Below are 27,972 nucleotides of genomic sequence, written 5' to 3'. Positions count from 1 at the left end.
AGAACAGCCGAACGGGCCGGATCCGGCCCGAGGGCCGTAGTTTGCCCACGGCTGGGCTACGCCCTCCTCCACCCCTGTGGGGCTTGACAGGGGACCTCAAGGTGGGCTTTCCATCCTGGTGCTGGGCTAGGGGACCTCAGGCTGTTCCTCCTGCCCCAGTGACAGGCCAGGGGACCACAGGCCATGCCCCCCAACTGGCAGGGCTTGACGGAGGACCTCAAGGTGCATTTTCCGTCCTGGTGCTGGGCTAGGGGACCTCAGGCTGCTCCCCCCGCCCCAGCGCCAGGCCGGGGGACCTCAGGCCTCACCCCCCACCTGGCAGGGATTGACAGGGTACCTCAGGCCACACCCCCCAACCCAGCACCAGGCTGGGGGACCTCAGGCTGCACTCCCTGCCCCAGCACTGAGCCAGGGGACCTGAGGCTGCGCTCCCCTGCCTGGCAGGGCTTGACAAGGGACCTCAAGGTGCAACCCCAGTACTGGGTCAGGGGACCTCAGGCCATGCCCCCCACCCAGTGGGGCTTGACAGGGGATCACAGGCCATGTACCACAGCTGGTGGGGCTTGATAGGGGACCTCAAGGCATGCCCTCCCACCCTGGCACTGGGCCAGGGGACCTAAGGCTACGTTCCCTGCCTGGCGGGGCTTGACAAGGATGGGACTAGCCAGGTCTGGATCTATCCCAATGAGGTGGGGGGCTGGCCAGGTCTGGGTCTCATGAGATTTTGAGGCGCATGTGGGTGGGCAGGGACTTGACTCTGGGTCCCATGGTGTGCCCCAGACTCTGACAGGAGGAAGGTTTTCATATACATTTTACTAATTTTCTTTCATCTCTGACACTTCTATTATACAGAAAGGGCAAATAGCAATATTATATTATTTCCTCTAATTAATCCCCTTTTAATGTGCACAAATTTTGTGCACCAGGCCACTAGTCTGAACAATAAAGATTTATTTATTTAAATAAATAAATAAATAAATAAATAAATAAAGTCTGATATTAAAGATACATTCCCCACTGCCCTGAAGCATGTGTACCCCAGAGATAAGGACTTGAACTGACGCAGAGTGTCTTGTGTCAAGATAAACACTTGCCTGAGTGACGTACTCTCCTTAGGCCCCTCGCAGTGTTTAAGATTAACATATGTGCATTGACGTAAAATCATTGATAGCCACCTGGGCTGCTGCGGGTGCAAACAAGCTTTAAATATGGACCCCGGCCAGCCAACGATGCTAGTCTTGTTGAGACATTACAAAGGCCCGTCCCTTTGTGGGTCTGACAAGCGACACCACTCCACGCTCCTCTTCCTGCCAGATGACAGAAGAACGGCCAGTAATCCCCAATTGAGACGTGACCGAGCTCTTGGGAGAAGAACGCTGGCCCCCTGCACCCGGACCAGACCAGCCCAGCTGCGGGACCACAGAGGACACCACCACGGGGATCCCTAACTAAGCTAGTACCTGCAGCCACTCAGGAATTTGTGTGAATAATAAAAAGCTGTGTGATTTGCAACTGCATATGCTTCCTGTGGTATAATTCCTCCGGCAGTTATTGAATTAATTTGCATACGCTTAAAATTTAAATTAAAGCCTCTGGTCTTTGTTGGTCCTAAGCCTGCCACTCTGGTCCTGCTTGCGTAAGAGCAGTCTCTTCACTAGCAACTACTTGAATATCCCACACTTGCACGGTCAAAGTTTATCTCAAGGGACACCTTAGATGAAGACCCTAGATCCTTTCCCAGGATCTACTTGGGACAGTGGGACTGGGACATTAGCCTTAGAGTCGTATCTCACTCTAACCCAGCACAGCCAATGATCTGCAGTTCTGAGTGGCCCAAAGCCCAAACAGCAGAGACAGAGGATTCCCTGTGTTCATAAAACAATGAAGAGTAAACTAAGTCCCTAAAAGATAAGAAAGCAAGCAAAGGACATCCTTAACCAAAGTTACATTCCATACAGACAAAACTCTCACTAGGTAAGTATTTTGGGTGGCTGATGCCTTGAGAAAGAGAATAGGAAGAACTCTCGGCAGCTGCTGGGAAGGTCCTGTAATCCCTGCCATGGTTCAGCCTGCCATAAGCAGCGGGGGGGCCCCCAGCAGAGTGAGATGGGCCCCATCTTTAAACAAACCAAACAACAAAGAGACATGAAACAACAATCAACAGAGACACTCTTATATATGCGGATTTTTTTCAATAGATGGAGTTACACATATGTTGATATACTTGCAATTTGATATGTATGCTATTTTGTTGTATTGACAACAAGCTTCAAAACTTCATATGTCACCCTAACCAGTTTGGCTCAGTGGATAGAGCGTCAGCCTGTGGACTGAAGGGTCCCAGGTTCGATTCTGGTCAAGGATATGTACCTTGGTTGCGGGCACATCCCCAGTAGGGAGTGTGCAGGAGGCAGCTGATCGATGTTTCTAACTCTCTATCCCTCTCCCTTCCTCTCTGTAAAAAATCAATAAAATGTATTTTTAAAAAAACTTCATATGTCAAATTTGCTGAAGGTGTTAACATCATAGATATTTTTACGCTTAAAAATGTTGAATTTTGTGCCCCCCATAAAAGAGCATTTGTGGGAAGTTTTCATTCATTATTTTGAAGAAAAAGTTATTGTATACTTCAGGAAGCTTATGGTGAATATGCTCCATCTCAAGATACTTGTGAACACTGGTTTAAACGCTTTAAAAGTGATGATTTTGATGTGAAAGACAAAGAATGTCCAGGTCAACCGAAAAAGTTTGAAGACCAACAATTACAAGCATTATTGAATGAAAATGCATGTAAAACTCAAAAATAAATTGCAGAAAGATTAAACTTTGCTCAGCAAACAATTTCCGATCGTTTACAAGCAATGGGAAAGATTTTAAAGGAAGGAAAATGGGTGCCACATCAACTGAACGGAAGACAAATGGAAAACCGAAAAGTCTTCAGTAAAATGTTGCTTCAACGGCACGAAAGAAAGTCTTTTTTGCATCAAATTGTGACTGGCAATGAAAAGTGGATTTATTTTGAGAATCCCAAACACACAAAATCATGGGTTGATCCAGGTCAACCATCAACATCGACTGCAAGACCATATCGCTTCGGAAAGAAGACAATGCTCTGTGTTTGGTGGGATCAGGAAGGTGTGGTGTATTATGAGCTTCTAAAACCAGGTGAAATCATTAATATTGATCACTACCGACAACAAATAATCAATTTGAACCACGCTTTGATCGTGAAACGACCAGAATGTTCCAGAAGACATGGCAAAGTAATTTTGCTTCATGATGATGCACCATCACACACTTCAAAACCAGTTAAAGACACGTTAAAAGATCTTGCCTGGGAAGTAATAACCCACCCGACCTTGCTCCTTCAGATTACCACTTGCTCTGATCAATGGCACACGCACTTTCTGAGCAGCACTTCAAAACGTACGAAGAAGTGGAAAATTTGGTCTCTGAATGGTTTGCCTCAAAACAAGAAACGTTCTGTTGGACGGTACCCACAAATTACCTGAAAAATGGGGAAATGTGTAGCTAGCGATGGACATTACTTTGAATAAAGCGCTTTTGATGTTTCTCTTGAAATTATTGTGTTTTCTTTGATTACAAAATCCGCATTATTAACCGGTACACCTAGTCTATGATATTTATAGGCGCACACAACCCACAGACAAGGGCTTCACACCGTGCTCTGGTCTGTGCAGTCATAGAAACCTCAGAATGCCCTGCGTTTAAAACACCACTGAAGCAGAGCAATGTCTCCTCCCAGAGTGGATCAGGCTACGGGCTCAGAGACCAGGGAAGGACCGCTGGAGGTCCCCGGCCACCCGGAGCTGATCAGGCTCGACCAGACGAGAGGCAGTAAAATGCCTCCCGTGCCATTCACCATACTGCCATACACAGTACATGCTTCCTTACAAGGAAGCCCAGACGACAGCAGCCACTGCTTCTCGTGCCACACAAAACGCTTGATTCCTCCTGTCACACAGAAAGGCTTGATTCCACTTACACCTCAGGTGAGGTGACAGGGTTGCTGAGGCTGCAGCTGGGACTCAGAACAGGCAAGTTTCTGGCAGCGCTGTGAGTAAAAGAGTTTAGCCCTAACCAGTGTGGCTCAGTGGGTAGAGCATTGGCCTGCGGACTGAAGGGTCCCAGGTTCGATTCTGGTCAAGGGCATGTACCTTGGTTGCAGGCACAGGGGATGTGCAGGAGGCAGCTGATCGATGTTTCTCTCTCATCAATATTTCTAACTCTCCCCTCCTTTCTGTAAAACATCAATAAAATATATTTAAAAAAAAAAAAAAAAGAGTTCAGGCCTCAGCCCCAGGAACTCCCAGTCCAGGCAGCAAGCGGGATCCCTGGTACTCACCCCAGAGGAGTCCCTCCCTTGCGTCCCACCAGAGTCACCAATCTATGTAACCAGACAACCAAGGGTCCCTGCTGCCTGTCACTATTTGAGCTAATTCAGCAGAGACAGGTCAAATCATATGTGAGCGTTTATTCCAATCCTGCCGGCAGCAGGTCACACACAGAAATCTGCTCTGCCCCCCCGCCCCCATAAGCCAGCTGCTTATATGGGGTATAGGGACAAAGATCACATGGGAAACGTAGGAAATCGGAATTACAGGCAGGGGAAGTGGGCACAGGATAATCATTACAGGTTACAATCATGTGGGCTGCAGGGGGGGTGGGGCGGGGGGGATCACAGAGGGCAGGCACCCCAGGCACCCCAGGAACCCTAAGACCAGATTACAGGTAGTGGGGGCTGGGGGTTGTAAAGAGCAGTTCCTCCAGGACTAGGTGCCCCGAGGCTGCTAATCTTTCCACATGACAGGCAGTTCTCGGGACAGGAGGATGGACTGCATTCCCATGTGAGCTCCCATGTCCCAGGGCGTGCGGCTCCCAGCCCGGTGAGAATGTGCTTTCTAACCAGAACAGAACCATCATGGTTGACAGAGCATGATTATGTCCTATAATTGTGGCTGGTCCCCAGTATTCTATTTCTGCCCCCAACAATTTTAGGAAGAAAAATAGTGTTTCAGTGGCAATCACAAAGCCCAGTTGTGAATATTGAACTCCAGGGCAGTTGATTGTCTTTAAAGTTTGTTTTACCTGTAAACTGAACTGATTCCTGAATTCTTCCAAGCTAAAATTTCATTTTTCCCCCTCCTTTGACTTGGAGTTATTAAGAACTACTGACAATGCCAACCATACAGAATTTACCTGAGCATCCGATGCTATCAAGCTGCCACTGCTTGCTTTCATTCCAGGTAAAGAAACTGCATACTCCTACTAATAGTTGGACCCATGTTACTCAATTTATTAAAGCAATTCATTTCTTCTCGTACAGCAGCCACACAGCTCCAAATGGGACTGTCTGAAGGGTACCAAGAACCTCACTCCTACAGAACAGACTCCTTATTTTGGCCCCCAGCAGCTGGCAAGTATGGGAACCCAAAGCCCCACCGCCACCCAGATCAGCTTGAAGCAGCCAAAGTGGTCTTTGCCCTAAAGTCCCCAAAGAATTGGGTTCCCATAACTTGAGGGGGGAAATGTCATGTAGGCAGTTAGACATGCGCGGCTGGGGTGGGCCTGCCCTGGGGCTCAGAGCAACACTGCCTCAGACCGCTTCTCCAGGGATGGCCAGCAGCCAGCCTTCCTGGCACAAGCTCAGAGGAAACCAACATGACCTCAAAGCCATCTTGCTAGAACCCTGGAATAATTATAATAAAACTTGCATTTCCGTTTTGCCCCCCGCCACCCCGTGGGTTTTTGTGTACATTATGTGTGATGGCACGCCCAGGTGAAAGGTAGTTTCTGTCAATCATCCCTGAATGCAAATGAAAGTCCCCATGCGGAAAATCCGAGTTCAGGGCCATACTCTTTCTCTCTCTTCTCTCTCTCTCTCTCCCTCTCTCCCCCTCCCCCCTCGCCCACTTATTGAATGTGCCTTCAATAAACTCCATTTTGCTTTGCTTTCATTTTCGTTGACCTTCAAATCTTTTCTGCATCTATGAACTGGGGTTCCCAGCAGGTAACCTCAATCAGTAACACCTCAGGCTTGAGAGAGAGAGGGAAGGGGGATTTATCTTCTGTAATACAGCTTAGCCCCAGTACCAATTCAGGGACAGGGAATTCTGGCCTGTGGATGAATCTCTAAATTGTAGCACTGTTCCCAATTACATTTGTTTTGCTAATGTTTATAGTCCTTTTACCAAGTTTTTAAGGAAAACTTATAAAGTGTGTATTGCCACAATTTCAAATGAATTAAGGGAAACTCCCTCACAGTCCCAACAACTGCCTGCCTCTGAAAGCAGAGCAGCCCTCTTTCTCAGCTCATCCCCCTCCCAAGGAGCAACTGCTCCGTTTAACCCTTTCTTTGCTACAAAATTGCAGGCACTTGTTTGCAGAATGGCAAACGCTTAAAGATCCTGCCACTATTGGGAGCGGAGCTCATTACCACCTAAACCACAGCATGTTATCTCTAAGAAAAGTGATACACAGGGAGCCTGTTAAAGGACTTGTTCGGGTCTGTTAAGGGCCAAGAACTTTGGGGATGCATTTTATCCAGCAGACAGCCTCAGACATCAAAAGAAAGCTACAAAAACTAGCCTTAGGACCCCAGACCCCTCTGAGCAACTGGCGGAAATAAATTTCAGTGTTTTGTTTTTTAAATTAAATCTTTATTGTTTAAAGAATTACATATATGCCCTCCTTTCCCCTTTGACCCCCTCCAGCCCACCTCCACCGCCCACCCCAGGCCTTCACCACCCTATTGTCTGTGTCCTGTCCATGGGTTATGAATATATGCATACAAGTTCTTTGACTTCTTCCCACCCACCCACCCACCCCCACCTTCCCTCTGAGATTCCACACTCTGTTCTATGCTTCTATGTCTCTGGATCCACTCCATTCGTTGTGCTGCACTCAGCATGCCCATGGGTGAATCAGAGTGGGGGTGGGAGGTGGGTGGGCGGTGAAGGATTAGAAAAGACAGACAAGAGAATAAAGCTGGGGCTAGGTGGGACGCTGCCCTCTCTCATGGAGAGATAGCACACCACAGCCTGCAAACCGAGTCTTTATTTTATAGCCAGATTCCATGAGGTAAAGGAAGGGTGTGCTCAAGATGTTTACAATGTTCTCACAGGTTTCAAATCTACTCAATTACATGCACCTGATCAAGCTTTTTTTATTTACTGCACCTCCTGCAGCCTATATCACCTAGCAACGTGGGAACACAGGTTCAGACCATAAGGTCAAGCTTATAATTATAGCCTTTGGCTATAATTGTGCTGGGGCTTTGCCCTCCAAGCTAGGACTTGCACATGGCTTTGCCATGAGAGGACCGTGCCCTCTCATTAGTCTGAGGCTTGAACCTGTCCAAACACTGTATCCACTCTCCACAATTTGTCATTTTATTTTGTTCATTAGATTCCACATTTGAGTGAGATCATGTGATACTTGTCTTTGACTTATTTCACATACCATAATACTCTCCAAGTCCCTCCTTGTTGTCTCAAAGGATAAGAGATCCTTCTTTTTTACTGCTGCATAGTATTCCGTGGTATAAATGAACCACAGCTTTTTTATCCACTCATCTACTGATGGACACTTGGGCTGTTCCCAGATCTTAGTCATTGTAAATTGTGCTGCTGTGAACATAGGGGAGCATACATTCTTTCTGATTGGTGTTTTGGGTTTCTTAGGATATATTCCTAGAAGTGATATCACTGGATAAAATGGGAGTTCCATATTTAATTTTTTGAGGAAACTCCATACTGTTTTCCATAATGGCTGCACCAGTCTGCATTCCCACCAGCAGTGCACGAGGGTTCCCTTTTCTCCACATCCTCTCCAGCACTTGTCATTTGTTGATTTGTTGATGGTAGCCATTCTACCAGGTGTGAGGTGGTATTCATTTGTGTGAGCCATGTCCTGCATGGTTCAGGGTTTGGGATCTGGAGAAGGGCCATGCGCAAATGACAGAGACAAGACAAGAAATAATAATTTGGAAATATTGGGGGCGAGGCGGGAAGCCCAACGCAAGGAGAAGGACTTCCACTGGTGCTCAGGCCTTGACAACCTTTTATTCAATTTTGGTTACACATCTAGCCCTTATTCAGGCAGGCAACTGCGGTAAAAGACAGACTATCTTAAAGGTCAGTAAATATTAGAAAGATTTACTCTGAGACTATTTGGTCAGGAAATTGCTTGAGCCACCATTGTCTGGACTAAATAATCGGTGCATAGCTCTGGCCCTTGCCAGGGCTCAAGGTTCAGCAGCTTTCCAGGCTCCTTGTTTACACTTCTCTGACAGTGAAGACAATGGGTGGCTTCCTACATTCATTGTCATTTTAATTTGCATCTCTCTGATGTTCAGAGACTGAGCATTTTTTCATATGTCTCTTGGCCATCTATATGGCAGCTTTGCATAAGTGTCTTTTTAGGTCATTTGCCCATTTTTTAATTGAATTGTTTGTCTTCCTTTAGTTAAGTTGTATGAGATCCCTATAAATTTTGGAGATTAAACCCTTATCGGATGTACCATTGGCACATATATTCTCCCATGCAGTGGGCTCTCTTGTTATTTTGTTGATGGTTTCTTCTGCTGTGCAGAAGCTTTTTATTTTGATGTAGTCCCATTTGTTTATTTTCTCCTTAGTTTCTATTGTCCAAGAAGATGAATCCATAAACATGCTGCTAGGAGAGATGTCTGAAGTTTTGCTGCCTATGGTTTCTTCTAGGATTTTTATGGTTTCACGACTTACATTTAAGTCTTTTACCCATTTTGAGTTTATTTTTGTGTATGGTGTAAGTTGGTGGTCTAGTTTCTTTTTTTGTTCTTTTTGTATGAATCTGTCCAATTTTCCCAACTCCATTTATTGAAGAGACTGTCTTGATTCCATTGTATGCTCTTGCCTCCTTTGTCAAATATTAATTGAGCATAATGGCTTGGGTTGATTTCTGGGTTTTCTGTTCTGTTCCATTGATCTTTATGCCTGTTATTGTGTCAGTACCAGGCTGTTTTGATTACAGTGGCTTTGTAGGATAACTTGAAATCTGGTATTGTGATTCTTCCAACTTTGTTCTTCTTTCCCAAGATTGCTGTGGTTATTCAGGGGCTTTTATGGTTCCACATAAATTTTTGGAGAGTTCGTTCTACGTCTGTGAAATATGCCATTAGTATTTTAATAGGGATTGCATTGAATCTATAGATTGCTTTGGGTAGTATAAACATTTTAATGAGATTGATTCTACGAATTCATGAACATGATATATTCTTCCACTTGTGTATATCTTCCTCTAGCTCTCTTTTTTTCCAATGTCCTGTAGTTTTCTGAGTACAGGTTTTTTACCTCTATAGTTAAGTTTATTTCTAAGTAACTTAATTCTTTTGTTCCAATGGTAAATTGGATTGCTTTTTTAGATTCTTTTTCTGAGAGTTCATTATTGGTGTATAAAAATGCCATAGATTCCTAGGTGTTACTTTTCTATCCTCTTATATTGCCAAATTCATTCATTAAATCTAGTAGTTTTTTGGTGGAGTTTTTAGAGTTTTCTATGTATAATATCATGTCACCTGCGAATAATAAGATTTTTACTTCCTCTTTCCCATTTGGATGCCTTTTATTTCTTCTTCTTGTCTGATCACTATGGCTAGCTCTTCTAGTACTATGTTGAACAGGCATGGTGACAGTGGGCATCCCTTGTTCCTGTTCTTAGGGAAAATGGTTGTAGTTTTTGCCCATTTTTAAGTATGATGTTGACTGTAAGTTTGTCATATAAGGCTTTTATTATGTTGAGGTATGATCCCTCTAGTCCCACTTTGCTGAGAGTTTTTATCAAAAAGAGTGTTGGATTTTATCAAATGTTTTTGTGCATCAATTGATTTGATCATGTGATTTTTGTCTTGCAGTCTGTTGATGTGCTATATCACATTTATTGATTTGTGACTATTGTACCAGCCTTGCATCCAGGAATAAATCCCACTTGGTCATGGAGTATGATCTTTTTACTGTATTGCTGAATCTGATTTGCTAAAATTTTGTTGAGGATTTTAGCATCTATGATCATCAGGGATATTGGTCTGTAAATCTCTTTTTTTGTGGTGTCTTTATCTGGGGGATTAGAATAATGCTGACCTCATTAAAAGAGCTTGTAAGTATTCCTTCCTGTTGAATTTGTTGGAATAGTTTGAGAAGGATAGGTGTTAATTCTCCTTTGAATGTTTGGAAAACTCCCCTGTGAAGCCGCCCAGACTCAGACTTTTGTTTGCTGACAGTTTTTTTATTACTGCTTCAATTTTATCAGTAGTTATTGGCCTATTCAGATTTTGGGATTCTTGTTGATTGAGTTTTAGAAGCTTGTATATTCTAAGAATATGTCCATTTCATCAAGGTCGTCCAGTTGGTTGGAATATAGTTGTTCATAGTATTTTCTTACAGTCCTTTGTATTTCTGTGGTGTCAGTTGTTCCTTCACCCCTTTTATTTCTGATTTTGTTTATTTGGGTCCTCTCTCTTTGTTTCTTGGTGAGTCTGGATAGAGGCTCATCAATTTTGTTTATCCTTTCAAAGATCCAGCTCTTGGTTTTATTGATCTTTTGTGTTTTGTTGTTTTGTTTTGTCTCAGTGTCATTTATTTCCACTCTGATCTTTATTATTTCCTTTCTTCTACTTACTCTGGGATTCTCTTGTTGCTCTCTAATTCTTTAAGTTGCAGGGTTAGATAACTTATTACAATTTTTTCTTCTTTTTTGAGGTAGGCCTATAATGCTATGAACTTCCCTCTCAGGATTGCTTTCACTGTGTCCCATAGATTTTAGATTGTTGTGTTTTTATTGTCATTTGTTTCCAGGATTTAAAAAAATGTCTTCTTTGATCTCTTTGGTAACCCATTCATTGTTATTTAGCCTCCATGTGTTTGATTGTTTTTGAGTGTTTTTTTTTTTAATATATTTTTATTGATTTAAGAGAGAAAGGAAGATGGAGAGAGAGATAGAAACATCAATGATGAGAGAGAATCATTGATTGGCTGCCTCCTGCAAGCCCTCTATGGGGATCGAGCCCACAACCTGGGCATGTACCCTTGACTGGAGTTGAACCCATGACCCTTCAGTTTGCAGGCAGATAATCTATCCACTGAGCCAAACCAGCTAGGGCTGCTTTTGAATGTTTTTATTGGAGTTGATTTGTCATTTCATGTTTGTGATCTGTGAAGATGCTTGATATGATTTCAATCTTCTTGAATTTGTAGAGAATTAGCCTGTGTCCTAACATGTTGTCTATCTTTGGATGGCCAATGTTCACTTGAGAAGAATGCATATTCCAAAGCTTTGGGGTGAAATGTTCTGAAGATGCCAATTAGTTCCATCTGATCTATTGAGTCATTTAGGATTTCTGTTTCCTTGTTGATTTTTTGTCTAGAACATTTATTCAGTGATGTCAATGGGGTATTATAGTTTCCTGCTATGATTGTATTGCTGTCGATCTCTCATTTGATACCCTCCAGAACTTTTTTTTATGTATTTGGGTGCTCCTGTATTGGCTGTATATATGTTTACCAGGGTTATATCCTCTTGTTGTATTGATCCCTTTAGTATTATGAAGTAGACTTCATTATGTCTTGTTATAGCCTTCACTTTGAAGTCTATTTTGTCAGATATACATATTTCTACCTCAGCTTTGTTTTCATTTCCATTTGCCTGGAATATTTTTTCATCCTTCACTTTCAGTCTGTGTGAGTCCTTTGTTCTGAGGTGGGTCTCTTGTACACAGCATATATATGGGTCATGTTTTCTTATCCATTCAGCTACCTTATGCTTTTTGATTGGAGCATTTAATCCATTTACATTTAAGGTTATTATTGGTAGTTACTTGTTTGTTGCCATTTAATTCTTTATGTCTGTTTTCCTCCCTCTCTTTCTATTTCTTCTTCTTACAACAGCCCCTTTAGCATTTCTTGCAGTGCTGGTTTGGTGGTAATAAACTCCTTTAGCCTTTTTTTGTCTTGAAGCACCTGATTTCACCTTCAATTTTGAATGATAGCCTTTCTGGGTAGAGTAGTCTTGGGTTCAGTCCCTTGATTTTCATTACTCTGTATACTTCATGCCACTCCTTTCTGGAATGATGTGTTTCTGTTGAGAAATCAGCTGTTAGTCTAATTGGAGATTCCTTGTAGGTAACTTTCTATCTCTCTCTTGCAGCCTTCAAGATCCTTTCTTTTTCTTTAACATTTGCCATTTTAATTATGATGTGTCTTGGTGTGGGTCTTTTTGGGTTCATCTTGATTGGCACTCTCTGTGCTTCCTGGACTTGAGTTACTTCCCCCCACCGCCCAAGTCAGGGAAGGTTTCTGTCATTATTTCATCAAACAGGTTTTCCATTCCTTGCTCATCTTCTCCTCCTTCTGACACCCCTATTATGTGAATGTTGCTTCGTTTCATGTTGTCCCAAAGCTCCTCTACACTCTCCTCCTGCTTTTTCATTGTTTTTTCCAATTACTGCTCTGATTGGGTGTTTATTTCTTCCTTATCTTCTAATTCACTGATTCGGCCCTCAGCTTCCTCTAGTCTACTGTTGAAACCTGTGTTCTTTATTGCAGCTATGTCAATCTTCATTTCCTTTGGATTCTTATTCATGTTGGTGTGTTTCTCATTCAGTTCCTTATAATTCTCATTGAGTTGCTTGTTTTTCTCAGTCAGATGTTTGGAGCATCCTTATAACCATCACTTTGCATTCTTTTTCTGACAAATTGTTTACCTCCATTTCATTTAGTTCATTTTCTGGCGATTCCTCCTTTCCTTCTCTTGGAGATTGTTTCTTTGTCTCCCCATTTTAGCTGTCCCTTTGTTTTTGTTTCTATATATTAGATAAGGGGTGGGCAAACTTTTTTACTCGAGGGCCACAATGGGTTCTTAAACTGGACCGGAGGGCCGGAACAAAAGCATGGATGGAGTGTTTGTGTGAACTAATATAAATTCAAAGTAAAGGAGCAGAGGGGAGAGCAAGAGAACCCTCCGCTCTTTTGGCTCCGCGGGCCGGATAGAATAGCCGAACAGGCCGGATCCGGCCCGCGGGCCATAGTTTGCCCACGGCTGTAATTAGATCAAACTGCTATGCCACTCAGATTGGCGGGGGGGGGGGGGGGGAGGGGTCCTTATGTAGGTGGGGTTTTGTGGGACCCAGTGGTGCAGTCTCTCAGATCTCCTGAGCTGGGTGTTCTAGGAAAGTCCCCTACTTGAGTTATTTGGGTTATCCTGTTGTAGTTGGGTCTTGAATGTTATTGTTTCATTCATGGATGGAGTCTCCTCTCAGGTTGTCTGACTATGTGGCTCACCCCCAACCTTGTCATGCAAGCTGTTGTGGAAGTGCTGACTGAAAGGAACAAAATACAAGACAAAACACGACACAGGAGAAACAAAACAAGAATGTACACAAGACCTCTATAGCACCAACAAACATGCCTGCCAGAAAGGAGAGAATTAGGAAAGGGAAAAGAGAACACGAATGATAGAAAAGAAGAAAGACAAAATATGGGGAGAAAACACAACAAAAACAAACAAAAACCACACAAACAAAAAACCAAACAAACAAAAAAGGGGAGGGGAGGAAAAGGAATATGTAGAGGCAGAGCTGTGTGTCCCACCCCTCCAAAGTGGCCAGCTGGGCCCATGCTCCACCTGATAGTTCATGATAACAGGATGTCTAATCATAGAGGGCCTTATGCTCTGTGGCCTGAACAGCTTGGCCTTACGTGTTTGTCCTCAACCTCCTCCTATGTTCGACTGTATGCTCTGTCTCACACACACAAACGCACACACACACACATGCACACACACAGCTTGTATTGCTTGGGAGTGCCTCCTGCCATCACAGGGTGCTTTTGTGGTACACTGTCCCAAGAGAGCATATGCAGAGGGCAGTGTCAGGACTTCCTCCTGAGCTGTCTTCCCTCTCCAGGCCGAGGTGCCTCTGACATGCAGGTCTTCACTCAGCCACATGGCAAGCATCACTGTGCTTGAGAAACCATGGGACACTTGCTGGATATTATGTAGAACTGTCATATCTGGCATCCTTTTCCCCTCTGGGATTTCTGTGCTTCATTCACTGGGTCCTGCATAGTCACTTCCTGCCCAGATCCTGCCTATCCCTCCAAGTCTTGGATAGACCCAGCAGCTGACATTGTTGTCCTCAGGGAGGCTCTCACTCTGACCCACCTTGCTCTTTGGGTCCCCATCTGAGTGGCCGGGTCTCGGTCTCCTTGATTTCCTTGCTTCTGCCTCACCTCTTATGGCTCATGTCTCCTGTTAGAGCAGTGCTCTCTCTACCTTCTACTGGTCTCAGGAGTCTCAGAACTCAGGGTGCCCCCAAAAATTCATGAGAATTTCACTCCTCTAACTCAAAGATGTACTTTATATATGTTCATTGGGAGGCAGTTACAGAAGAATGACCCTCGTCCCCATTCCCTTGAGAATGAGGAATGAAAGATCTCAAGGGGAATGGATTGGTAGGACAAGGGTCTCAAGGTCTGGGCAGTTCTTACTTTATGCTATTCTTGCTAAATGTTAAAATGTAGCACAGTGTTTTGCAGACCAATAAACTTGACAGGAACCCAACTTGATAAGTGTAGTCAACTGTAAAGAAGAAATAAACATGTAACTGATTAAATGGTGTGTATAAGCAATGGCTTAGCCTCCCTTCTGGGAGGCAGAGCTTTAGATATGAATCCCCTGTCTCCTTTACTCACTGCAAGTAAATAAAGCTACCTTTCAATAACTATGTTTATTATTATTTATTTATTTATTTATTTATTTAATAAAGCACCCAAGTAGCAGACCTTGAATTCGGAAACAAAAAAAAAACAACAAACTTCAATGAATGTCAGATACACCAAACTGTTGCTGTTGGTTTGGCTCAGTGGATAGATTGCTGGCCTGCGAACTGAAGGATCCCGGGTTTGATTGCAGTCAAGGGCATATGCCCGGGTTGTGGGCTTGATCCCCAGTGTGGGGCATGCAGGAGGCAGCCAATCAATGATTCTCTCTCCTCATTGATGTTTCTCTCTCTCTCTCCTCTCTTCCTCTCTGAAATCAATAAAAATGTATTTTTTAAAAAAAACTTTTAATGTATTCAAACATGATCTTAAGTGAGTTTTCTTTACAAATTACTGATTATGGTTTGTTTTAGTTTAGGCACCAGTTGCCATATGAGGCGTCATTTTGTTAATAGTAGAATATTAACAATAGATGACCACTTGATGGACACTTACTTTGTGCCTGTTGTTTTGTTTCTCCTGCTAGATACCCAATATGTGTATGTTATTCCTTTTTGGTTAACTTTTTTTCTTGAAAGAATTGACTATGTTATTCTGGGTTTTTATTATTATGTTTTTCTTGTAAATTTAAGTATCAGATGACTGCTGCTACCAGCAAATACCATATGGAAGCTAAAATTTACTGTTGAAAAATCAGCTAATGCAGGTAATTCAAATATTTGTAGAAAAACATATGGCTAAATTTTTTATCACATTAGTATTGTGTAGACACCTTCCATAATTCCCATTGCATAGGCTTTCATTGCGTAGTCAATTTGATTCACTTCTTTTCAGCACCATTTAATGTTTTAAAGAACAGCTTTTTAAAACTCAAAATAGAAAACAGCAAAGTCTCTTAATACATTCATAAGACTTTAAAGGAAAATATATATTTTTCATGCTATAGGTTTTCAATCTTCCTTGGACCGCACATAAAAACACAGTACTCAAACTGCATGTTTTAAACAAGAGGACCATGGCATCTCATTTGGACACACAATCAGGTTAAAAATAAGACAAAACCAACACTGAACTCATTCAGCACCAGCAGGCCTCTTTAAGCCCATCCTACCCCACTTCGGAACTCACAGTACTACCTTCTGTGCCAGCATTCCTTCTTCCCTACACACAAACACACACAAATAGTTATCTAGAGGTGTATCACTGGATTAGCACGACAACATGCTTTTTAAAAAAAAAAAAAAAAAAAAAAAAGCCAACTATTTTGCTGGATGCTGGAAGAGGGGAACACAATCAGTCGAAACTTAAAGCATAGTAAAGTATAACGAGACGATTGCTTCATTCCCTTTACTGCAGGCCACAGGCATTGTGCTCAACGGTTAGCATAGGAACTGAAGATGCCAAGAAACACCCCAACATCATTTACAAAAGAAAGATTGTACTAATGTCTATGAAGATGCCATGAGAAGATATTTAATTTATAAAGGTAAACGAGAAAGAAGCTAAACTGTATTACAGTATAACCTCAACCATTAAAAACAAATCAAACAAAAGCTGCCCTAAAAAGTTCTGGAAATTTGAAATGTTAAGTTAGTGGTTGTGTTTAAGTAGTGTATCTACAATGATCTTTTCTTCCTTTTACTTTTTTGTCTTTTCCAAAAATTTCTCTACTGAAATTTTTTAACTATTACAAAAAAAGGAAGTCTGCTAGAAGTACTGAATGAATTTAAGGGCAGCCTATAAGAAAGTATGTGTACATTATAAAACTATAAAACATTCCAGGCCACTCTCTGAATCCACTGTGTGTGAGAAGTCACTTCCTAGAGCCTGGAGGGCTCCAGCCCCTCCTCAGCCAGGTGCAGTGCCCCCAGCTCCTGCCTCATGGAAAATGCTGGCCCAAGCAGATGTGGCATGGATTTACAGAAAGAAGCAGAAATACACTCACTTGGTAGAAACCTATTCATGGCCGGGCGGTAGCTCCTCAATGCTAGAGTTAAACAGGGGAGGTACTTCCTCCCGCCTTCTGTGCAGATGCCAAGTTTCAAAAGAGCTATCATCACAGTCACTGCAAAAGGCAAATCCGATTTCGAAACAGAAATAAAACAGCCCTGAAACAGTAAACAGAGAAAAGCACAACATTTAGAGAATTATAAAAAGTGCTTTCTGTAAAGATTCCCTTTAAAACATTTATTCACTGTACACACTTTAAGGTCCCCACACCCTCTGCCCCCCTGCAAAAATAAAGCGGGGGGGGGGGGCAAACTCTCCAAACACTTTCTACCGAAGTATCCACTGGTTTGTCCATTCAGCAAACGCTGATGAAGGCTCAGAATGGGAGAGGCACTGGGGTCTCAAAGAGGAGCCAGATTACCCCTGCCTCAAGGACAGCTCCGTCTTCAATGCAGCCATTAAAAGCAGAGGCCACTGCTTTTTACAATCAAAGACTATGCTGCAACTCCCATCAACTTACACAAAAGTTCCTACAGAGAAACTTCCTGACTTACTAGTAATCAACTACTTTCCCTTGACAAACAGTTCTAGAGAGGGCAGGCATTGCATTTTGTGATATTTATCCCACACATCATAATACATAGTGAGGTCAGATAAGTTTCTTTAAACAATGAAGCATTTTTTATTCCCAGAAAGAGACACCTTCAAACCAAGAATAAGTGACCAGTTCTATATCTAGATAAAGACTAGTCAGTTTCATCAAAAGCTGAGACTCAAGAGTGCAAATTTCAATTAAAATAATCAGTCTCTCTTCCATCCGTTGATTTCTTTTTTTAAAGTATATGTGTGTGTGTGTGTGTGTGTGTGTATGTATATATATATATATATGTATATATATATATATATATATTATAGACAGTATTTTTTTATTGTCTAAAGTTTTACATATGTCTCCTTTTTCTGCGATTGACCCCCCCCCCCCAGCCATTTCCACTCCAGGAAAGCCCCCACTGCCGCCCCAGTGTCTGTGTCCATTGGTTATGCTAATATGCATGCATACAAGTCCTTTGGTTGCTCTCTAACCACCCCAACTCCCTTGCCATTTGTCTCTGGATCTACTTTTGTTCATCGGTTTATGTTGATCATTATATCCCACATATGAGTGAGATCATGGGATATTTATTTTTCTCCAACTGGCTTATTTTGCTTAGCATAATGCTCTCCAGTTCCATCCATGCTGTTGCAAATAGTAAACTATATTTTCATTGATTTCAGAGAGGAAGGGAGAGGGAGATAAAAACATGAGAGAGAATCATTGATCAACTGCCTCCTGCACACCCCTACTGGGGATTGAGCCTGAAACCTGGGCATGTGCCCTTGACCACAATCAAACCCAGGCCCCTTCAAGTCCACAGGCGGATACTCTATCCAACAAGCGAAACCACCCAGGGCCCATTCGTTGATTTCAATATGCTCCTGTGTCTGCCACTCCAGGTCTTTCCTCACTTCAGGTAGTCTTCCGGATCCTGGTAGAGTGATCTCACAATGTCCACTGTCCTGTAATTCTCAGGCTTGACTAGGTTTTGGACAAACTGAAGGCATCACTCTTTTAGGGTGTACACTGGTAGTGTGATGTTGGCAAAAATAGGCTGTCCATCTACATTGAGAGATGGCACAAATAGTTCAGTTTGGTTAACCAGAAGCTCATCATGTAACCGAAACCATGGTTTGACTGTCTACTGCCACCAAAGCAAACTCCTGAGACAGGTACTGGTGGAAAAAGGAAAGAGGTTTATTCGAGTGCCAGCATCTCCAGAAAATGGGGGACTCTTGTCCAAAGCCCATCTTAGCATCTCAGTGCAGGCAGGGTTTTTATAGGGAGGGAGAGGGAAAGCAGAACAAAGAGGTCAGAAGGAGGGGCTGTGGAGATGCAGGCAGTGTCCTTGCTGGTCCCAGTATGGATGGTTAACGTCAGCATATGGGAACTGGTCAGTGCTAGCCGAGTTCCTGCAGTTGGGCAATCTGTGTCAACCGAAGTGTGGTCAAGGCTGTTTCTTGTACAAGTAGGAGCTGGGACTGCTGATGCCTGCAAGATGCTTGTAAGGGAACTGTCAGCACATGAGCTCCTCTCATCATTTATCAGTACATTTTGTTCTTATTCCATTTCATGGTGAGTCAGAGGAGTATAAAGTTTTTATTCCCTGTTATGGTTCCCCACTGTGAACCCTTTCCCATGTCTATGGAGCTATGGATCTATTCTCAGCCTTCTGGGGGAATGAAAAACATGAGCCTATTGTAAAGCACAGTCTTCTGAGTAAAATGCATATGTATTTCCTAGGGGCCCCTGTCAGGCAGACACCATTTTCCCTGTGTGTGTGTGTGGGGGGGGGGGGGGGTAGGAGAGGGGACAAGTCATAAGGAGGTTTAAAATATAAAGAGAGAGTGGTTAAACCTAAATTAAAATTCCTCCTAACATGGGCCTGACTCCTTGAGATATCCATGAGAACAGACTCGCACACCAATCTCAGGTTCCTCCGAAGAGTCTAATGTTTGCTGAAGCCAGGTAGCGTGTCTGACCTTAGCGATGCTGGCCTCTACCTGAGCCGAGGTGTTGATGTCACACACCTGCTTGTTCTGCTAGCGTGCAGTCTAAGGCGATTTGATCTTCTGAGCTAGAGAACCTAAAGAGTTTTGTAGATTGGCAAGTCAAGTGGCAGTTTCGCTGCGTACAATCATTAGTGTCTCAGATGGGTTATGTGCAATTTAAATCTCCTACTTGACACTCTGGGGGTTGGAGAAATGCCTCTTGTTGCATCTGTCTGGAAACCCCCCTACCTACACAGTTTCTGGCTTCTTTCAGTCATTCTTGCACTGAAAGCCAAATAAGTGGACCGCGGGCACTGGGCCACCATCATCGATGACGGGAGTACCAGAGAAGGAGCTTGAGATGCGAAGGGGCTCCCTCCCGCTCGGCCTGGGCCCCAAGGAGGGCGCAGGGACCAGTGCCCTGAGGCGGGCACGGAGGGCGCGAGTGCTGCGGCTGCCCGGCTGGCCGGTGTCCCCTGGGCTGGAGACCACCTCCCGCTCTCTGGCCCACGCGCGGGGAGGAGGAGCGGCCAGCTGGGGCCACGGGACAGACGATGGGACACGGGACCACCCGCTCCTTCCGGTGTAAGAACTGTGTGAGCTGCATCAATGGACACCCACGGGGGCCTGGAAGGCATCAGCCCTGGCTTCGCATGTAGATACCCTACTGATGGCCCGCTGCACCCCCGCTGCAGCCCCGCTGCAGTTCAGCAGCCTGGCCAGCAGCGCGGCACCATGTGATGGCGAACTATGGACTCTTCTAAGACCAGCAGCGAGCAGCGGTCAGCGTGGAAAGGGAAGGAGCCTGCGTGCTGCCTGTGAGAGGCTCCGGGCGCGGCCTGCACCGAGCGCGGCGTCAGCCCTCCCCGCGAACCGGAGCAAAAGGCGCGTTCGATTGGAATGCTGGTGCTGCCTCCCGGGTGGGAGAAGAACTGCAAGTGGCTTCCTGGATCGTGTTCCTCTCACAGCGCACAGCTTTGCTCAGAAGACCTTCCTGAACTTGCCTTCTGCGACACGGGCCAGACGTTCCTGCTAACTGGACTTCGGTGTCAGACTTTTGGCTACGAATTTCACGAGCACTGGAGTGCCAAGCACCTGCCATGTGTGTGGACTGGAGTTATGTCAGGCAACCCGCATTGTTTCCACATCCCACTGTGGGTGACAGTGGTCCCAGCACTGCCTTCTTTGGCAATGTGTGGCCTGTTCGCTCCCAGCACAGACACCCCACGCCCCACACCTTCACATTCAGCACCTCCAGCCCCTCCTCCGCAGGTTCCCTCTCCCAGAGGCAGAGGTAGCCCACCTAATGTCCACCTGAAGCATCCATCTTATATAAAAACTGCTGTTTGAAATTTTAACCCTGCTATTTGGCTTCTGTAAGTGCTTGCTTGCTTAAATAATAAGGGAAATAAGACTACTCCCACTTCAGAGAGACCATTAAACCTTCCCCAGACGAAATTATCAGTGCTGGCACCAGGCCAAGCCTTTGGTTGAGGTCTCAAGGCCCCAGCACATAGGAGCTCTTTAAGAACTTGCAAAGGGGGCCGGAAACACCCCATATTTGGGAGACAAAAAAGGTAAAAACATATAAATAGGGAAAATTCCTCCATGTTGGGGCCCAGAATTTGAGAGACATTTTCCTCTGGGCCCGCGCGTAATAAATGTAACTCCATCTCTCTAAGTGTTGCTTGGTTGTTCTCTGGTTTTCTGTAACACACATGGTCGCACCGCCCTGCTGTGGACAGCAGGATGACTGAGGCTGCAACCCCACGTCACCGTGAACCAGCCTCGCCGCCAGCCTGGCCCCGCAGCCCCAACCATCTGAGCCCAAGGGGCTGCTCACAGCCGCAAACCTGGTGCCAGCAGAGAGCGGCACCAGGATCTGGGACCCAGGAGAAAATAACATTAGGCCTCATGGACAGAGATGCACGCTGCCACTGGGAAACAGAAGCCAGCGAAGTGATGCCCTCCACTCAGTCTGGGCCAGGCTCCTTTGGAACTGCTTACAAGGACGAGCGGAGGAGACGTTCAGTAAAGATCCTGAAGGTTGTTGACCCCACGTGAGAGCAATTTCAGGCCTTCAGGAATGAGGTGGCCATGCCCTGTGCAAAACACGGCACGAGAACATCCTGCTCTTCATGGGTACCTGGCGAAGGAGACCCGGTGAGTGTGGCCCAATGGTGTGAGGGCAGCAGCCTCTACACACACCTGCGTGTCCAAGAGACCAAGTTCCAGATGTTGCAGTTGATTGACATCCCCGGCAGACAGCTCAGGGAATGGACCACTTGCATGCAAAGAACATCATCCACAGAGACATGAAATCAACAATATATTTCTCCATGAAGGCCTGGCGGTGAAAATTGGAGATTTTGGTTTGGCAACAGTGAATCGCGCTGGAGTGGTTCTCAGTGGGTTGAACAACCCACCGGCTCTATCCTGAGGTGACCCCGGGCAAGCCAATAACCCTCCAGTCTGCCGTCTGTGCCTTGGCAGTGCCCGGCATGAGCTCAGGACCCGGAGCCACCTTCTTCCCACATTAACGAGATCAGCTCATGGCGTGGTGGGCTCAGGGCATGCCCCCCCAACACCTCCTAAGCTACCCAAGAACTACCCTGAAGCAATGAAGCAGCTTGTGGCCGGCTGGGTGGAGAAAGTAAGGAAGAGAGGCCTCTTTTCCCCAGATCCTGTCTTCCATTGAGCTGCTCCTACACTCTCTACCGGAAATCAGCTGGAGGCTTCTGAGCTATCCCTGCATCAGGCACCCACATGAGGATACCAACACCTGCACACTGACCGCGCCCCCTGGGCTGCCTGTCTTCTGACTGCCTTGGCACCTGTACTCAGGCCACTAGGGGAGGAAGGGAAGTCAGCAGGCACCACCTTTCTGCTCCCTTTCTGTGGGAGCAGGGAGCTCGTTTTCAGAGAAGCTGCTGCGAAGGACCTTCTAGACCAGCGGTCATCAACTTTCCAGACCTCCCGGACCACCAGTGGTCCACCGACCACCAATTGGTGACCGCTGTTAGACTACTCACAGGGCCTTACTTCATGTTGCCTTTTTTTCTACCCTTTCTGGTCCTGAAGAAGGAAACCATTTACAATGCTGGTTTCTCCTGCTCCCTACCTGCATCCTCCATGCTCATGAGCTGAGCCTTCTCCAGATCCACGTGGCTGCTGATGGCAATACTAGTATGTGATCTGGGACCCTCGCCATTGGCTAGATGAGTATTTTTAAGGCAATAAAAAGCACCTGGAGGGAAAATGAAGGTAGGCAAACCAGCCATGATGGGGGACACGTGGATTTTGAGTATCAGCTCCTGTGAGGACCGCTTATCACAGGAAGGACTTTTTCTTCAGAGATAGTGGTGAGCGGTGTGGCACCAAACAGGTAGTTTTGCACATAATGCACCCATCAGCCCAGGCCTGTCGAGACCATGGCTGCCTGAAGGCGTCTGCTTTGATACTATGACACGAGTTTGGGGACCCTTCCTTTTCTTGGAGGTCTCCAGTGCATTGGGATGATTTTCCAGAAGAGGCACCTGGCCGACCCCTTCCAAGTCTTCGCTCTCTCAGGGAGCAGTCTTCCATCATGCTGGATGTTGTCTTCCAGGAGCTACCCCTGTGGGGCGGGGCCGCTGGCCAGCCTTGTCTCACAACAGTCATGCCATGTGCATGCAAGGAAGCCAGGAATACAGCTTTTCTTGATGATTTGGGTTTTAATTTTGTTTTTATTGCACCTGAGAAAATACAGTTTCTGATGGTTCCTCAATTGTGTTATTTTAATAAAATAAATTAAGTGTAAACAAACAAGGCAAGAGTGGCAACTGAGAAGTCAATCAGTTTGTTCCCCACTGTTAGTTGTACCTGGGCTCCAGTAGGGAAATAACAATTGGTCTTAAAAAATCAGGAGGATCTCCTGGGCCTCTTCATTCATCATCAGAGTTGCTGTTCTTTATTTCATCATCTGCCTACATGCCTCTCTTTATTCATTTCTTTTTTTCCCCCTCATGTCCATTGCTAGAGCCCAGGGCTTTCCGCCTTGGTGACCTTCTGTACCCAGCTTATCATCCTTGCTCCTATCTTGTCCATCTAACTGCCTATACTATTTCCCCCTCATGGATCTTGGCTCTGAATCCTCTCAGAAAAAAAGGGTTTTTAAAAAATATATATTTTTATTGATTTGAGAGAGGAAGGAAGAGGGAGAGATAGAAACATAAATGATGAGAGAGAATATTTGATCAATTGCCTCCTGCACATCCCTCACTGGAGACCGAGTCCACAACCTGGGCATGTGCCCTGACCAGGAATTGAACCATGACCTCCTGATTCATGGGTTGACACTCAACTGCTGAGCCACACTGGCTGGACCATTTACTCTTTTTAGTGAGTCTAGTTGAAGATTTGTCAGCTTTATTGATCTTACAAAGGACCAATTTTATTTGGTTGATTTTATATATTGTTTCTCTATTCTCTTCTCTGTTTCATTAATTTGCTCTCTAATACATGATTTTTCCTTCTGCTTGCTTTGGATTTAGTTAGTTCATCTTTTTCCTTTGATGTGAGGTGAGAGCTAATTTATTTGAGATGTTGCTTTTTTAATGTAAACATTTATAGCTATTAATTTCCCTAGAAGTAACATCACATAAGTTTGGAATTCTGTTTTCATTACTCTCAAAGTATTTTCTAATTTTCTTTTTTATATTTATTTGACCTACTAGTAATGTAAAAGTGTGTTTAATTTCCACATATTTGTGTTTCCAAAATTTCTTTTAGTTATTGATTTCTAATATTATTCCACTGTGGTAAAAAAAATACTTTATATTATTTATAGCCTTTTAAATTTACTGAGGTTTTATGGCCTAACAGCCGTGGGCAAACTACGGCCTGCGGGCCGGATCCGGTCCGTTCGGCTGTTCTATCCGGCCCGCGGAGCCGAAAGAGCGGAGGGTTCTCTTGCTCTCCCCTCCGCTCCTTTACTTTGAATTTATATTAGTTCACACAAACACTCCATCCATGCTTTTGTTCCGGCCCTCCGGTCCAGTTTAAGAACCCATTGTGGCCCTCGAGTCAAAAAGTTTGCCCACACCTGGCCTAGCATCTAGTCTATCCTGAAGAATGTTCCATGTGCATTTGAGAAAAGTGCAATATTCTGTTGTGTTGACTGGAGTATTATATAATGTCTGCTAGGTTTATACTGTTGACTTACAGTGTTAACCACTAATGTTTTGGTTAATGATGGACCCCATATACAACAATGGTCCCATAAGATTATAATGGAGCTGGAAACATTTCTGTTGCCTAATGACATTGTCGCTATTGTAATGTCATAGCAATGAAGTTCATGTTTGTGATGATGCTGATGTAAACAACCCTACTGCACTGCTGGTCATATAAAAGTGTAGCAATACAATTATGTACAGTACCATGTACTAGTAAATAATGTAAATAATAATCAGCATGTGCCCTGGCTAGTGTTGCACAGTTCTTAGAGTATTGACCTGTGCACCAAAGGGTCACGGGTTCAATTCCCAGTCAAGGGCACATATTTGGGTTGCAGGTTTGATCCCCGACCCTGGGGATCCCACTTGTGCACGAATTTGTGCACTGGGCCTCCAATAGTGTATATATAAGGTTTGCTACTATTCACAACTTCGGGCATCCACTGGATATGTATCCCCCACTGATAAGGAGGGACTACCGTACATATACACGGTTAAATTATATTCTATGTCTCACAAGTCCAATGTTAGAGTGTACGAGCCTCTTTATACTGCCCTTTGTTTCTGTTGCTTCTCAGTCTTTTTTGCATTTGTCCTTGTATATTCCTTGATGTGAGCTGTTTTTTTTTTTCTTGTGCAATTTTTGTATAAATTCTTTGACATCTAGGTTAAATATATTTTTCTATCGATTTCTGTTTCTCTCATCCAATTTTTGGATCATCACAAATCCAGGGTTATTATTAAAATCATGGTTCAGGTTATTTTGGCCCAAAATAGTAAACCAAATTTGGACTGCAGATCACACAGGGCTAGCTTATGATTACAAATTTTCAAAAAAGGCAAATTTCCTTAGAATTGTCTTGTATTGATGGATGCAGGGGATTTTGTTTTGTTTCACCCTTCTCTGAGATGTATCTTGGTTCCCCAGATTTTCAGGGAGGGGATGTCTCCTATGCTTCCCCCATGAATAAGCTCTGGGCATTATTTCCTTCTATAATAGCTCATGAATTAGAGAAAATCAAAGCAAACACTTTTCCAGATTTGATAAACACCCACGAAGGAAAACGTTTCTCTCTGGATTATTGCCCACATTTGTATTTTGTCATAAATTCTTCTTCTTATTATTATTATTTTACTATACTTTTGCATGCTTTTTATATTTTATCTATTATTTTCAGTTGTTTATACTGGAAGAAGCAGCCTTGAAAACTAGCTGACATATCACTGGAAATGGAATCCCCACTAACTCTTCACTCTATTTATCTGGCAGCAGGGTAGGTGCTGGAATACAAAGCCACCTCTACCAGTGCTACTTAGTGTCCTCTGTGGGTCCATGCGGGCCTGTGAACTATTTAACAGCCTACAACAAGATACATACAGAAGTTGAAAGGGACCATGAGCTATAAACCTCTACCTTATTAAGCGCATACTGATAAAAACTGAGTAAAAGGTGACCACTTAAATTATGTCTTCATGTTGGCTGAAAACAGTTGTCAGCAGTTCATAGACCAGAGTTTGAATAGCATGGTGTCTAAAGTAGGATGGTTTTTAGAGCTTTAAGAAGGGTCACATAAAAAACTGAAAAATGTTATACTTTCCCCAGAAATGCATGCATTTACAAAGAAACATCAAAATTAATATAAAATGTCGGTATCTGCCTGGATCCTCTGAAATCTTGTAAGTCTGGGTTGCTGTGTTTTAATCCTACCAAGTGAGAGAGACAGGAAAAAGGAATTTTGAGCAATCAATTTACTAACCCATAATGCCACTCCACATATCTGAAAGTATAAACTAGAGTAAACAAAATCTGGACCCCATTATAGACTATTAAAGAAATAAGCTGAAATATGTCATTTATTAGTCACTCATTTACCTAATCAAACCCAAGTGTCTGCAGTGCATCAGATGAAGTTCGGGTCTCAGATCACTGCTCCAGGAGCCAACATTTGCCATGCTTTTCCAATCCGTGCCCATCACCACTCCCAAAGCCTATGCTCTCTTCCCATGTAAGAAGTTTCACACTTAAACTTTCTTTTTACAACTTTATTGATATATCATTGGCATATAACACTGTGTAAGTTTAAAGTGTACGTTGTGTTAATTTGAAGCACTTCTATATTGTAAAATAATTGCCATTACAGCATTAAGTGACATGTCCATCCCATTTCTTTTACACAGTAGGAACATTTCAGGTCTATTCCTGTAACAACTTTCAAGTAGATAATACAGTAGCATTAGCTATAACTACTATGTACATTAGATCCCCAGAACTTGTTAATCTTATACCTGAAAGTTTGTACCCTTTACCAATATTTCCCCATTCCCTGCTCTGAACGCCTGCCTTAGGTAACTACTACTTTACTGTTTCTCAGAATTCAGCTTTTCAGATTCCATATGTAAGTGATACCATACAGTCTTTGACTTTCCCTGACTTATTTCACTTACCATTATGCCCTCGGGTTCATTCACGTTTTCCCAAATGACAGGATTTCCTTTTTCCTCATAGCTGAACCATATTTCACTTTATATGTCAATGAACTGTAGGCTGTTCCTATATATTAGCTATTGTAAATCATGCCACAATTAACATCAGGGTGCAGGTATCTGTTTAATATTTGGTTTTTATTACCTTTGGATAAATACCCAGAAGTGGGATTGCTAGATCATATGGAATTTCCTTTTTTTTTTTTTTTTTTTTTGAGGACTCTCATAGTGCCTATACCATTTACATTCTCACCAGTAACTCATGAGGGATTCCTTTTCTCCACATCCTTGCCTACACTTATCTCGTCTTTTTTATGATAGCCATTCTAATATGTGTGAGGCCATATTTCTTTGTGGGTTTGATTTGCATTTCCAGGATGGTTAGTGCTACTGCGTGCCTTTTCATGTTTCTGTTGGCCATTTGTATGTTTTCTTCCTCTGCCCATTTTTAATCAGGTTGTTTTGTGTTTGTTTTTGTTTTGTTACTGGGTTATATTAGTTCTTTACCTATTTCAGGTATTAACCCCGTATCAGATAAAAGGTTTGCAAATCTTTTCTCCCATTCTATACATTGCCTTTTCCTTTTGCTGCTTGTTTGGCTGTGCAGAAGACTTAGTTTGATGTCATCCCCCCTAGTTTTGCTTTTGTTGCTTGTGTTTCTGGTGTCATAGCAAGAAAATCACTACCAAGGCAGCTGTCAGGTGGCTCACTTCCTGTTCTCTCCTAGGGGCTATATGGTGTCAGGTCTTACCTTTAAACCTCTAACCCACTTTGGTTCCATCTTGTGAGAAGTGTAAGATATTAGTAACCCTCTTATGCCTGTGTTTATCCAGTTTTCCAACACCATTAACTGAAGAGATTATCCTTTTGCCCTTTGAATGTTCTTGGCTCCCCTGTCAACTAGTTGACTATATTATGTGACAGTTTATTTCTAGGTTCTGCTCTATTGGTCTATGTGTCTATTT

The 27,972-nt window shown here is 43.7% G+C and overlaps 1 protein-coding gene across 5 annotated transcripts in view; it reads right to left on the bottom strand.

The window, feature by feature from the left end:
• Nucleotides 1–27,972, bottom strand: part of TRIM26 (tripartite motif containing 26) — a 139,904-nt gene that overhangs the window by 78,397 nt on the left and 33,535 nt on the right. For all 5 annotated transcript variants that reach the window (XM_080665228.1, XM_080665225.1, XM_080665231.1 and 2 more), the window contains exon 2: nt 16,717–16,879. The gene's annotated coding sequence lies outside the window, so the exon portion shown is untranslated. The remainder of the gene's footprint in view (nt 1–16,716; nt 16,880–27,972) is intronic.

This window comes from Plecotus auritus (assembly GCF_963455305.1).
Source record: "Plecotus auritus genome assembly, chromosome: 4".
NCBI classification, from domain to species: Eukaryota; Metazoa; Chordata; class Mammalia; order Chiroptera; family Vespertilionidae; genus Plecotus; species Plecotus auritus.
Note: the sequence above shows the minus strand (reverse complement) of the source record. Positions and strands in the feature narration are given on the sequence as shown.